The sequence below is a fragment of the Oryx dammah genome, unplaced genomic scaffold, assembly GCF_014754425.2.
Source record: "Oryx dammah isolate SB20612 unplaced genomic scaffold, SCBI_Odam_1.1 HiC_scaffold_29, whole genome shotgun sequence".
Classification (NCBI taxonomy): Eukaryota; Metazoa; Chordata; class Mammalia; order Artiodactyla; family Bovidae; genus Oryx; species Oryx dammah.
In genome coordinates, this window is record NW_024070213.1 from 8,543,214 (window position 1) to 8,555,646 (window position 12,433).

At 45.5% G+C, this 12,433-nt stretch overlaps 1 protein-coding gene across 3 annotated transcripts in view; it reads right to left on the reverse strand.

Moving 5' to 3' along the window:
- Nucleotides 1-12,433, reverse strand: part of TNRC6B (trinucleotide repeat containing adaptor 6B) — a 255,335-nt gene extending 242,902 nt beyond the window's left edge. Inside the window, exon 1 of one of the 3 annotated variants that reach the window (XM_040233240.1) lies at nucleotides 11,779-12,433. The gene's annotated coding sequence lies outside the window, so the exon portion shown is untranslated. Of the gene's footprint in view, nucleotides 1-11,640 lie in introns of all 3 variants that reach the window. The other 2 variants (XM_040233237.1, XM_040233238.1) reach the window with 2 other exon arrangements.

Here is a 12,433-nt window from a genome sequence, read left to right on the forward strand (position 1 = left end):
GGTGGATTTATCTCTTAGTACTGCTTACTGCACGCAAACCATTCTGTGAGTGCCACAAAAGCAACAAAGCGGATAAGCCTGTTTCAGGCTCTACGTATCCAGGAGCAGACTCCTGACTTCTCCCGCTTCTTCTGTGGAGGAACTACAAGGAACATGTCCTAGTTATCACTCCGTTCTCTTGGGTGCTTCCTGAAATTGCACCTCACTTGGGACTCAAACCCACAATCTTCCAACTGAAACTGCGTAACTCATCTCAGGACTTAATGAAGCTCAGGTTCTTTATGTCTCAGCGCAGAAGGAATTCAGCAAGAGGCAAAGTGATAACTAAAATGATTTATCAATACCCTTTGTAAAGAGGTTGCAGGAAAATGGGGCATGAGAAAATGGTCAAGATCCAGGTCGTGGGCAGATTCCTGGGATGGGCCACCAAGTGACGGGCTTAGCACAGAAAAGAATTCAAGAGTGAGCCACAGTAACTAAAAAGCACGTTTATTAAAGGTGATACACGTCTCAATTATAGAATGTAGTCTGTCTCAGAATGTGAGCAACCATGGCAGAAACACACTCCGCACACAGAGTGTGGGCTGTCTCAAAAGTCAAGAGCAGCCACAAAATATGGGGTGCTCCGTGTTTATGGGCTGGGTAAGCTAGCGGGTAGGAGGATTATTCCAACTATTTCTGGGGGAAGGGGCAGGGACTTCCAGGAACTGGGCCACCACCCACTTTTTGCCCTTTTATGGTCAGCGTCAGAACTGTCGTGGTGCCTGCGGGCATGTCATTTGTCATATGCTAGTATATTACCATGGGTGTATAGTGAGGTTCAGGGTCTACTGGAAGTTGGATCTTGATGCCATCCTGGACCTAATCAGTTCTCCTCAGTTTATGCCATATCCTTAACAGCTAAGTCATTCTTTTAAAGGTTCTACCCTGCTGCTTCTCCTCCTGTCTCATTTCTATACCTTTAAATAGATCTTCTATCTTACCTCAAGACGCTGTGGCCTTCTCAGCCTCACTCTGCTTCCATTTTCTCCTTCCTTTTCACTCCAAACATCTTCAAATAAACTATATTCACTGGTGTCATTTTCCCTACCATCCATTATTTCTGTAGCTCCTTGTAATGTAGGTCAATAAACGAACACACAGAAATTTGTAGCAATCGACTTTGTAATAGGTTAATTATCATCTTCTGAATGGGATCAGCACTACTAGAGCTTAATCACCTCTCTTTCTGAAAACTATCAAGTCCTGAATAGGAAAATCTGAGAAACGCTGGTTAGCCAACAAAGCCCAGACATCTCCTAACTGTACTTAACAATGACAACAGGATGAAAGACAGTAAGAGTTGGGGTGAACTGGAGAAAAGGAGGTACTACTTAAGAATAACAGGGCTGAAAAAGAGTTATTAAACTAAAGAGGTGTAAACTGAAAGAAAATGGGCTGAATTTCCATCCAATGACTCTTCCTTTCTCCACTTTCAGTTGAGAATCAAATTAAGCTAATGCTGGCTCCGTGAACCACTTAAAGGTTATGTTGTTTTTTGTTGTTCGTTCACTGTGTCGCATTCTTTGCAACGCCCATGGACTGTAGCACGCCAGACTCCTCTGTCCTCCACTAACTCCTGGAGCTTGCTCAAATTCACATCCACTGAGTTGGTGAGGCTATCTGACCATCTCATCCTCTGCTGCCCTCTTCTCCTCCTGCCTTCAGTCTTTCCCAGGATCAAGGTCTTTTCCAATGAGCTGGCTTTCTGCATCAGTGGCCAAAGTATTGGAGCTTCAGCTTCAGCAGTAGTCCTTCCCATGAATATTCAGGGTTGATTTCCTTTAGGATCGACTGGTTTGATCTCCTTTACAGTCCAAGGGACTCTCCAGAGTCTTCTCCAGCACCGCAGTTTGAAAGCATCAATTTTTTGGTGTTTCTTCAGTGCTCAGCCTTTTTTATGGTCCAAGTCTCACGTCTGTACATGACTACTGGAAAAACCATAGCTCTGACTAGACTTAGAGGTTAAGTAAAACTAGAATTTCAAGCTGTAGAAATCATCTTTCCCAGTACATGCACCTGGAGGCCCTTCTAGGTAATCCCTTCTGACATCATCCCTTTGACTGATTCAGTATCTGGTCCTGTGAGGGGGATCAGCACTTGTCTCAAGCAATCTAGAGGTGACTTCCTTTACTCTCTGCTCTTCAGTTCAGTTGCTCAGGAATGTCCAACTCTTTGTGACCCCTTAGACTGCAGAATGCCAAGCTTCCCTGTCCATCACCAACTCCCAGATTTGCTCAAATTCATGTCCATCAAGTCGTGATGCCATCCAACCAACTCACCCTCTGTCGTCCCCTTCTTTTCCCACCTTCAATCTTTCCCAGCATCAGAATCTTTTTCAGTGAATCAGTTCTTTGCAGCGGGTGGCCAAAGTATTGGAGTTTCAGCATCAGTTCTTCCAATGAATATTCAGGACTGATTTCCTTTAGGATGGACTGGTATGATCTCCTTGCAGTCCAAAGGACTCTCAAGAGTCTTCTCCAACACCACAGTTCAAAAGCATCAATTCTTCGGTGCTCAGCTTTCTTTATGGTCCAACTTTCACATCCATACATGACCACTGGAAAAACCATAGCTTTGACTAGATGGATCTTGTAATGTCTCTGTTTTTAATATGCTGTCTAGATTGGTCATAGTTTTTCTTCCAAGGAGCAAGTGTCTTTTAATTTCATGGCTGCACTCACCATGTACAGTGATTTTGGAGCTCAAGAAAATAAAGTCTGTCACTGTTTCTATTGTTTCCCCATCTATTTGCCATGAAGTGATGGGACCGGATGCCATGATCTTAGTATTTTGAATGTTGCGTTTTAAGGCAGCTTTTTCACTCTCCTCTTTCACTTTCATCAAGAGGCTCTTCAGTTCCTCTTTGCTTTCTGCCATACGGGTGGTGTCCTCTGCATATCTGAGGTTATTGATATTCTCCCTGCAATCTTGATTCCAACTTATGCTTCTCTGCTCCTGCTGCTGCTGCTAAGTCACTTCAGTCGTGTCCGACTCTGTGCGACCCCACAGACAGCAGCCCACCAGGCTCCGCTGTCCCTGGGATTCTCCAGGCAAGAACACTGGAGTGGGTTGCCATTTCCTTCTCCAATGCATGAAAGTGAAAAGTGAAAGTAAAGTTGCTCAAACGTATCTGACTCTTAGCGACCCCATGGACTGCAGCCCACCAGGCTCCTCTGTCCCTGGGATTCTCCAGGCAAGAGTACTCTGCTCCTAGATAAGCGTAAATGAGTCACAACTTTCTAAATCCACCTGAAATCATTTGCCTAGTTATAGGTGCTATATTCAAGCAAGTATATTAATTAGAAGCGACAAGCATCATTCTGGTTTAGGATTAGCTTCTTTGAATGGTACTTTATGATGCCTTTATGAATTCAAATGTATGGAATCACAACAATTATTTCTAAGACTATCTCCAGTTCTGAAATGTAGTGTAATCTGAGTCTGACATGTCACTTACAGGTCTGTAAGACAGCTGTTGGCCCTGTACCCTGACACCAGCTTTATACAAGCACACCACTGTGCCAGCTTCTCCTTATACTTAATATGCTCCTTCAGGCCTCTGTGTAGGCTGTTTGCCCTGCCTGAAATGCCCTCTTTCTCCATGACTGAGTGTAAATGTTACTTTCCCTGGAAAGGCTTTCCTGACCTCTAGTTGTGTGGACGACTTTCCTTTTCACCCCTGCCCCCTCCCCTGAATGTCTACTATGACACTTACAACACCAAATGGCACTCATCTGTGTCCACCTTGCCCACTTGGCTGTGCGTATCTTGGGAACAAAAATCTCTTATCCCATCCCTGTAGTCCTAGCTCTAACCCAGCATTCAGCACACAGTGCACACACAAACATTCAGTGTCAACTGTGGTCAAGGAAGTACTGACCACATAAAAAAGTATTTAAAGGAATAACCATTCTGATCATTTCTACTAATAAAGGATTAAAAAGATACTCATTAAACTCTACAATAGGGAGTTCCCTGGTGGTCTAGTGGTTAAGATTCCAGGTTTTCACTGCCGTGGCCTGGGTTCAGTCCCTGGTTGAGGAACTGGGATCCCATACATGGCCAAAAAAAAAAAAGAAAAGAAAACCCCAACTCTACAATGACTAGATAAAATTCTCATACAAATTAAAATTTATTACAATATTCTTTCTCTAATAATGAAATGTTTACCTATTACAGGTAGAAATTAAGAAAAAAATAGACCCTAGAGACAACCTAAAATGGAAAGCCCCTCCCTGCCCCCATATATTTATTTAAACCATCAGAATGAGATACTTTTCTGTTTTAGTTTTCTTTCCTAATTTATTTGAAAATTTTTCATTCAGGACCTACTATGTGTAATTTACAGTGGAAGATGCTGTGCTATGCCGTGCTGAGCTGCTCAGCCGTGTCTGACTCTTTTCGACCCCATGGACTGCAGCCTGCCAAGCTCGTCTGTCCATGGGGATTCTCTAGGCAAGAATACTGCTGTGGGTGCCAGGTACTGGTGATAAAAATGTGAGCAAAACAGACAAGGCATTTTCATTCACATAGCTATTTTCTAGCAGGGAAACAATATACAAATTAAATGATTACTTAATTACAATTAAATTAAGTGCTCTGAGTGTTTAAAAGGAGCACTTCTACTGGGGGGGGGGGCGGTGGTGTGTGCTTAAGAAATAACACATAAACAGGGCTCCAAGGATTGAAGAGGCAACAACTAGGCTTGAGGTGCAAAGCTTCCAGACCATGGGAATGGCAAGTGCAAGGAAGAGACCTTGAGCAGGAGGGGATATGCATTTCAGGAGCCAGAAGGTCAGAGTGACAAGAGTATCGGCAACAAAGGGAAGAAGGACAGGAAATGAGGCACGGTCTTCCCTGGGCATTTAGTGAACAAGACAGATCAGATGCTTATTCTTGTGAAGTTTATATTCCAGAGGCTGGATGGCAGTGTTTGGGGGACAGGTCAACAATTTTAAGTAGGGAGGACATGTGATTAGAGTTACACTTGTTTCTTAGTTAAATATTTTATATTTGAGGAATAACATATACAGAACAGACACATAGTCTTAAGCGATTATTCCTTCTGCAGTTTCTACAATTCTCTGAGGCAGAGAATTCCCTACTTATAAGGGAAAAAATTAAGTTCTGCAAACTAAGTAATTTATTTGAAGATACTTATTCAACAAACATTTGAGTGCCTACACTATGGCAGGCACAGTACAGTGTGTGCATTCATTCAGAGACGAATGCAAGTCTTGCTCTTAAGAAACTCACAATCTGATGCGAGAGAGATCTAGAAACACTATACAGTGTAGTCCATGCTAGAAATGAGGAAAGTATAAAGCAGCAAAGAGAAATTCCATATTCCTAGAAAGAATTAATCATATCATCTTTAAGTTAAAGCCGTACTTTTTCATACTATGTTTTTGAATTTTCAATCATTCCTGTGCTTGGAACATAGTTGGTACTCAAGTATATGTCTACAACACAAACCAACCCAGGATTTTTCACTTCTAGTTCAGGTCCTTTCCAGGAAATAAACATGCCCCTAACTGGGAGAGTTTGCATTAATTCCAAGGAGCTCTTCAAACAGCCAGCTTACAAAACCACAAAGGAAAGTAAGTTTCATTAAAGTCACCCTTCATTATTTGCCCAGCCTGAAAACCCATAACAACTTCTAAACAGTTATTTTTTTAAAGTGAATTTTCATTCAGAAGAAATTCTCCTATGAAGACAATCAAGAAACTGCCATCTAGTCTTTCATAATTCATGATCTCTGTCCTCAAAGCACTTGTATTTTGGTTTCTAATTGAAAAGATAAAATGTAGCACATACAAAGAATAAAACAAAGTACAAGGTAGCATTTGTTCAGTGATTTAAAATATTTATAGACTATCTATTATGAGCAAGCTCTGACAAACCTAAATAGCACATTAAAAAGCAGAGACATTACTGAAAAGATTCATATAGTCAAAACTATGATTTTTCCAGTAGTCACATATGGATGTGAGAGCTGAATCATAAAGAAAGCTGAGCGCTGAAGAACTGATGCTTTTGAACTGTGGTGTTGGAGAAGACTCTTGAGAGTCCTTTGGACAGCAAGGAGATCAAACCAGACAATCCTAAAGGAGATCAGTCCTAAATATGCATTGGAAGGACTGATGCTGAAACTCTAATACTCTGGCCACCTGTTGCAAAGAACTGACTCATTGGAAAAGACCCTGATGCTGGGAAAGATTGAAGGGAGGAGGAGAAGGGGACAACAGAGGATGAGATGGTTGAATGGCATCACCAACTCGATGCACATGAGTCTGAGCAAGTCTGGGAGTTGGTGATGGACAGGGAAGCCTGGCATGCTGCTGTCCATGGGTTCGCAAAGAGTTGGACACAACTAAGCGACTGAACTGAACTGATCTACTATGAGCCAGGTAAGGAGTCCTTTTAGGGAGGCAAATTGAGTAGGACAAAAGCCTGCCTTCAGGGAACTCAGTCTTATAGCTTGCCTTCAAGGAACTCAGACAATAATACATATCCCAGGACAATCAGAGCTATAATTCAGCAGGTACACACAGATGAGAACACAGCTGCCACAAGTTCTAATTCATCAGCACCTATTCCCATGTCTTATCAGTTTTTGAATATTTTAACACTACCCCTGATTATAATACAAACTGATAAATATTGTAAGTATCTGCTACATGAAAAAATTAATGTTAAAACGGCTAAGAGATGGTGAGAACTGAATTTTCTGGGTTTCTCAGCAAGGACGGTTAGCATATTTGGATAAGGACCTGATTTCAAGAAGGAGAAGAGCATTACCAAAAGGCCAGTGGTGGCAATTAGCCCAGTATAGCCCTCCAACTATGCTAAGGACACGGTTCAGAGCTGTGCTGCCCGGCATGGTAGCCACTTGCCACATGTAGCTATTGAGCACTGGAAATGTGGTGAGTCTCAAATGAGATGTATTAAGTGAAAAGTACACTCCAGATTTGTTTCACATGAAAAAAAGCATGTAAAGCACCTCAATATGTTTTTTTAACCGATTATATGTTTACATAACATCTTGGATATCTCGATCTAAATAGTGTTATGAAAATCAATTTCACCCTTTCTTTCTACCTTTTTAATGTGGCTACCAGAAAATTTAAAATTACATGTGTGGTTCACATCTGCGGCTTGCATTCTATTTCTACTGCACAGTGCTGGTCCAGAGAGCTTTAAATAACAAGCTACAGAGTTTAATCCCTTGAGGCTATGAAACACTATTGAATGTTTTTAAACCTAAGTGCTTGTGGTAGATTTGGGGAGGGGGCAGGAAACATAAACGAAGCCCTGTTTCAGGAGTCTGGGGGCCATCCGTAGGGTCAAGACACTAGAGGCGGTCGTCAATGTCAAAAGGCCGGCAAATGTCAAAGGGTAAGCAGGTTCAGCTGGAAAGTGTACAAGGTCTTTAGAAGTCCCACGCTGGGTGGAGAGAGGAGGGAAAAACCAAGAGCAGGGTGAGGTGAGGGAAGAGGAACAGCTGCAAGCACTGACGTGAGCCTGGATGACCAAGGTGCACTGCTCAGCGGACTAGCGAGCCCAACCCCGGTTTAGTTAGGTTAGATCTCATCTGGCTCAGTGTGAAGGGCTCCCAGGCAGAGATGCCATTCTGGAGAACAAAATCGGCGTCCTCTTTAGCGATTCCAGATCTCTCTTTCTCTGTGGCAAGACCTCTGCCAGTGGGATCAAGTTCAGAGTAGGTAGGAGGCAGAAAGGAAGGCTACTAAAAGCTACAAGATAGCAATAAACTATAAAAGCAAACACCCAGACTCACAACACAGCCAACAAATATTTACTGGGAGTCTGCTGTATGCCTAGTCCTTGGTTGAGCTCTGGAGGTACAGGAAACAAAACAGACATGGTCCTGAATCAAAAATTGTGGTGAGAACTATGACAAAAGAACAGGAAGCTCTGAGAGATCTGAGGGGGAGGGGAGTGGTGGGATGAGGTCATAAAGGAAAGACTCTCTGAAGAAGTGACAATTTCATGTGAACCCTGAAGTCAGGTGGGTGAAGACCAGGGGGAGTAATGGCCCAGGCCAGGAGAGTCCTGTGCACAAAAACCTTAAGGCTAGAAAAGGCTTGGGTAATTCAGACAACCGAAAGAAAGGCTATGTAGTTAGAATGTTAAGAAGGCACGTGGGTCATAAAAAAGGTGTGAGAAGGCTGGAAAGGCAGGTGAAGGCCAGATCTTGCACAGCCTCACAGGATAGAAAATAAATCCCGAATGGGTCCAAGTGCAATGGGAAGCCGTGAGGGGTTCTGATCAGGGAAGTGGTCCAACCTTGATGGGTTCCAAGTGTTCAGCCACCTGTGCTCTGTCTGCTCAGCCCCCTGAACAGAAGCTGGCTTGGAAGCAAAGGGGCAGGAGCCAGCATTTGTAGCTGAATAGCAACATACCTGGCCTGGGGTAAGAGTGTAATATAAGGCCATTCAAGGGACTCCCCTGGTGGGCCCATGGTTAGGACTCCATGCTGCCAATGCAGGCAGCATGGGTTTGATACCTGGTCAGGAAACTAAAACCTACATGCCGTGTGGCATGGCCAAAAGATAATGATAATAAGGCCCTTCAAGTTTTCCCTGGGGCTTCCCTGGTGGCTCAGACAGTAAAGAATCCACCTACAATCCAGGAGACCTGTGTTCGATCCCTGGGTTGGGAAGATCCCCTGAAGAAGGGAACGGCTACCCACACTAGTATCCTGGCCTGGAGAATTCCATGGACTGTATAGTTCACGGGGTCGCCAAGAGTCGAAAAAGACTGAGCGACTTTCACTTTCAAGTTTTCCAGGGTTGCAAGGTTGGGAGAAGGATGGCACCACCAAAAAATATAGAAAAATCTGATGGAAGAGTTGATTTGGGAGACACTGGCTGGGAGACATAACCTTAAACATACTGAGTATGAAGCACTAGGGAAGAATTCCAGCAGGTAAATATGGACGTTGTTTTAGAGAATGGAAGAGAGATCAGACATGGATACTGAGGTTAACACACAGAGAAGTGACAGTTTAAGTCCCAAAAGTAAATAACATTTTCAAGTAGTTGAAAAGAGGGGGGGGAAAAGAAAAAAGGCAAAACGAGCCTGAGTCTGATCCTCAATGTTTCTCTCTGGGACAGAATTCAGGGCTCTCAAAAGGGACAGAGCATGAGGGAGTCTTTGGAGAGCGATGGAACCATTCTGTACCCTGACTGTGGCACTGGTTATATGAATCTGTACATGTGTTAACATTCAGAATGTTACTATATTAATAACAGAAATTTTCAAAATTAAAAAATTTACTTCCCAGGCTCTATGAACTACTCGAGACCTACTCCATTTAAGTATTCTTCCAGAACATGTGTTTAGCACATGAGCTATTCTCTTTACTGTCCCATTAAACTAAAACCGCTAAAATGAACCCTAAGTCATGACATTCTAAACTGCTTCTTAAGTCAAATGACATTTACTGTGCTCCTATTATACATATCAAGCACCCTGCTGGATACAAAACTGAATGATGCCTGGTTCCTGGAAGGATTAACTGACAAGAGCAATGTATCAAAGTGTAGACCTGCGCAAAAGGCTCTGAAAGCCTTGACCCCTGAAATAAAGGCACTTTAATTTAATTAAATAGAGAAGAAATTAAAACAAAGTTTAGATGTAACACCAGCACAAATGCTAATCTCTAAAAAATTAACAATGAGTTTCATTAATTTTTAAGTTAGATATGAAGAACCTAATCATCAGTCACATTTCCCTTTTCCATCCCTTTCTGCTTCTCAGTGTCCTTTCTGAATTTCTTCTTCTGGATAATTTGGGAGGGGGTGGAAAATGGAACACACATAGAGTTTGAAATCAGACTGAAGACTAAACCGATGCCCTTTAACTTCCTAGCTCTATGGCTTTTGGAGGCTGTTTTTCCCATCCATGAAACAGTAATGATACCGACCTCACAGGCTTGAGGTAAGTACTAGGTAAAAAATATAAACAGGTTGGCATAGGTAAAGCACACCAAAAAAAATGTTAGCTAACGTTATCATTACCATTTGAACAAATGGCATTGTTCTGATTTAAAATATTTTTAAGTGCTTCCATTTGAATGAGGACAAAAATATTTCCCAACCCACCTCCCAAAGGGCATGACATTTATGTGCTACCTTAGAAAAGCCGCTTGGGAATTTCTTCTCCGTTAGTCCCATCAGAAACTTTTCTGCTCAAATGTTTGGGACAAGCACTTAAAAAGAGTCAAGAACTAAAAAATTATTTTAAAGGCACCACATCATCACTGCATTCTAAGTGGAACAAACCAGTCCGATTCGTGTTCTGGATACTTGCCTTAGTGTATGGACCTACTACATTCACGACTCTCCTACTACCTACCTAGTGAGCCAACGCACACGGTAGAGGTGTCAACGTGCTAAAAGTTCTGCTTTTTAAGAGCCATTTACATAACACTACCAAAAGCTAAACATAGTGCCAAAGCCACCCGAATCATTAGGAAACTATCATCCTATTGAAATTCCCCACAACTAGGAAGAAAACAGCCGCTATTGTTAAACTTGCACAAAATGCTAAAATGTAAGATTTCTATATATCTTATTTCTGTGTGCTTAACTGCTGGGGGAGGGGAACAGTAATTAACAACGTTTTATTCACTGACTATGGAGAAACATCTCTGGCTAATTTTGTTCTATATTTTGCCTATATTGTAAGCAAATGGCCAACTTGAATTCACCTTATGCCTGGCCTTCAACCTTTAGCACAGAGGCTAAAAAGAAGTAGTGCAGCCGGCAGATACGTGAAAAAGCAGGGAGCCTTAAAATACCTAGACTAATTCCTGGTGTTCAAATAACCGAGGATGGGCTGGGCCTTAAGGTCACTGACAAAAGGCTACCATTATTGGGTGTCTTCAGCCACTACACAGTGCGTTTCAGCCCACTGTGGAAACCCACTAGTTTGAAACCAAGGGCGCAGGACCAGGGAATGGCAGAAAACACTTCTGGCTGGTCGTCCGATGATAGTCCCCTCGCCCTCCGTTCCCTGGGGAAGAGTTAATCGACTCTTAAGTGGCCACACAGGCAGGGCTCCGGGGTGAGGGGTGGAGTTGGGACCCCCGGCCCGGGTTGGGCAGGGGAGCGCATTCACTCTGTCACGCAGGTCCTGCACACAGGTGGGGAGAGGGAGGCTCCGAGGCCTGACGCCTCCCTCTACCACCGCCAGGCAAGGGGCCCCGACGCGCCTCCGTGGGCCTCGGCTCTCCGCCGCGATGGGGACCCCTCCTGGCCTCGAGGTGCCCCGGCGACGGGAAGCGAACTCGACTCGACCAGCCCACCCGGAAGCCCTCCCCCAGCTCACACCTGCCGGCGCGTGACGCCCGCCGCCGCCGCGTGCGCCCGCCCGCCCCGACCCGGCCATTCCGGGCGCCCCTGCCCCGAGCGCGGACCTCGCCAGCGTCTCTCCCCGCCCCGGGGTCAAACCCACCCGACGCCCGCCCCGCGGAGCGCGCGCCCAACGCCGCCGCCCCCGCCGGACCCGCGCGCGCTCACGCCCCTCCCGGCCCTCTCCCCGCCGCGCGCGCTCACTCGCGAGGACACGCACACGCTGCACCTCAGCTTGACAGGCCGGCCCCGCGCCGCGCGCTCCCGCGGACGTCCTCGCCCACCCGGCCGCCCGGCTCTGACTGGGCGGTGAGCGGGGGGAGGGGAAGGGCGGCGGTGGCCGTCGGTCCTCACTCACCGCCGAGCCGTGCCGGCTCCGAGTGCGCGGCGTTCCGCTGTGAGGCGATGCGCTGCGATGCGCGCGGTCCCCGCTCCTTCGCAGGCTATGGAGGCGACGTAGTAGGGGGACTGAGAGGCTCGGGGGAGGGGGTCAGTCCCTCCCGCTTCACCTCCGAGAAACACGGGGACCCCAGAAACTAAAAACAAAATAAACAAACTTTCCCCTCCGCCTCCCTCCCCCAAAACCACAACACAAACACTCGGGGCCCCGCCCAGAGCCCCACTCCATTGGCCGCAGGGAGGATGCTGCCGGCCCTCACTGGCTGGCTTTTGTGCCCGTCAAGCTGCCGTTCCGCCCCTCCAATGCCTCGCCGCAGCCGTCGCCCCTCATTGGTCAAATGCGTTCCGTTTGACGAGCTAGGATTGGCTGAGCTGCCTGCGCCAATCATTCGGGGACACACCCCCTCAGCATCCCAGAGGCCGCTTCCTCGGTCGCGGACGCGGAGAAGCGAAGGGGAAACTAGAGCATGATGGCGGCCGAGCTCAGTTGGCGCAACCATCGTCTTTTTCCTTTTATTAGTTCATTAGTGCCTCTCCCTCGTGCTGTTCCCCCTAAGCTCCTCTCTCCATCCAGTACTGCCTAATAACGGAATCTATACGTCCCGGCTCCTTGA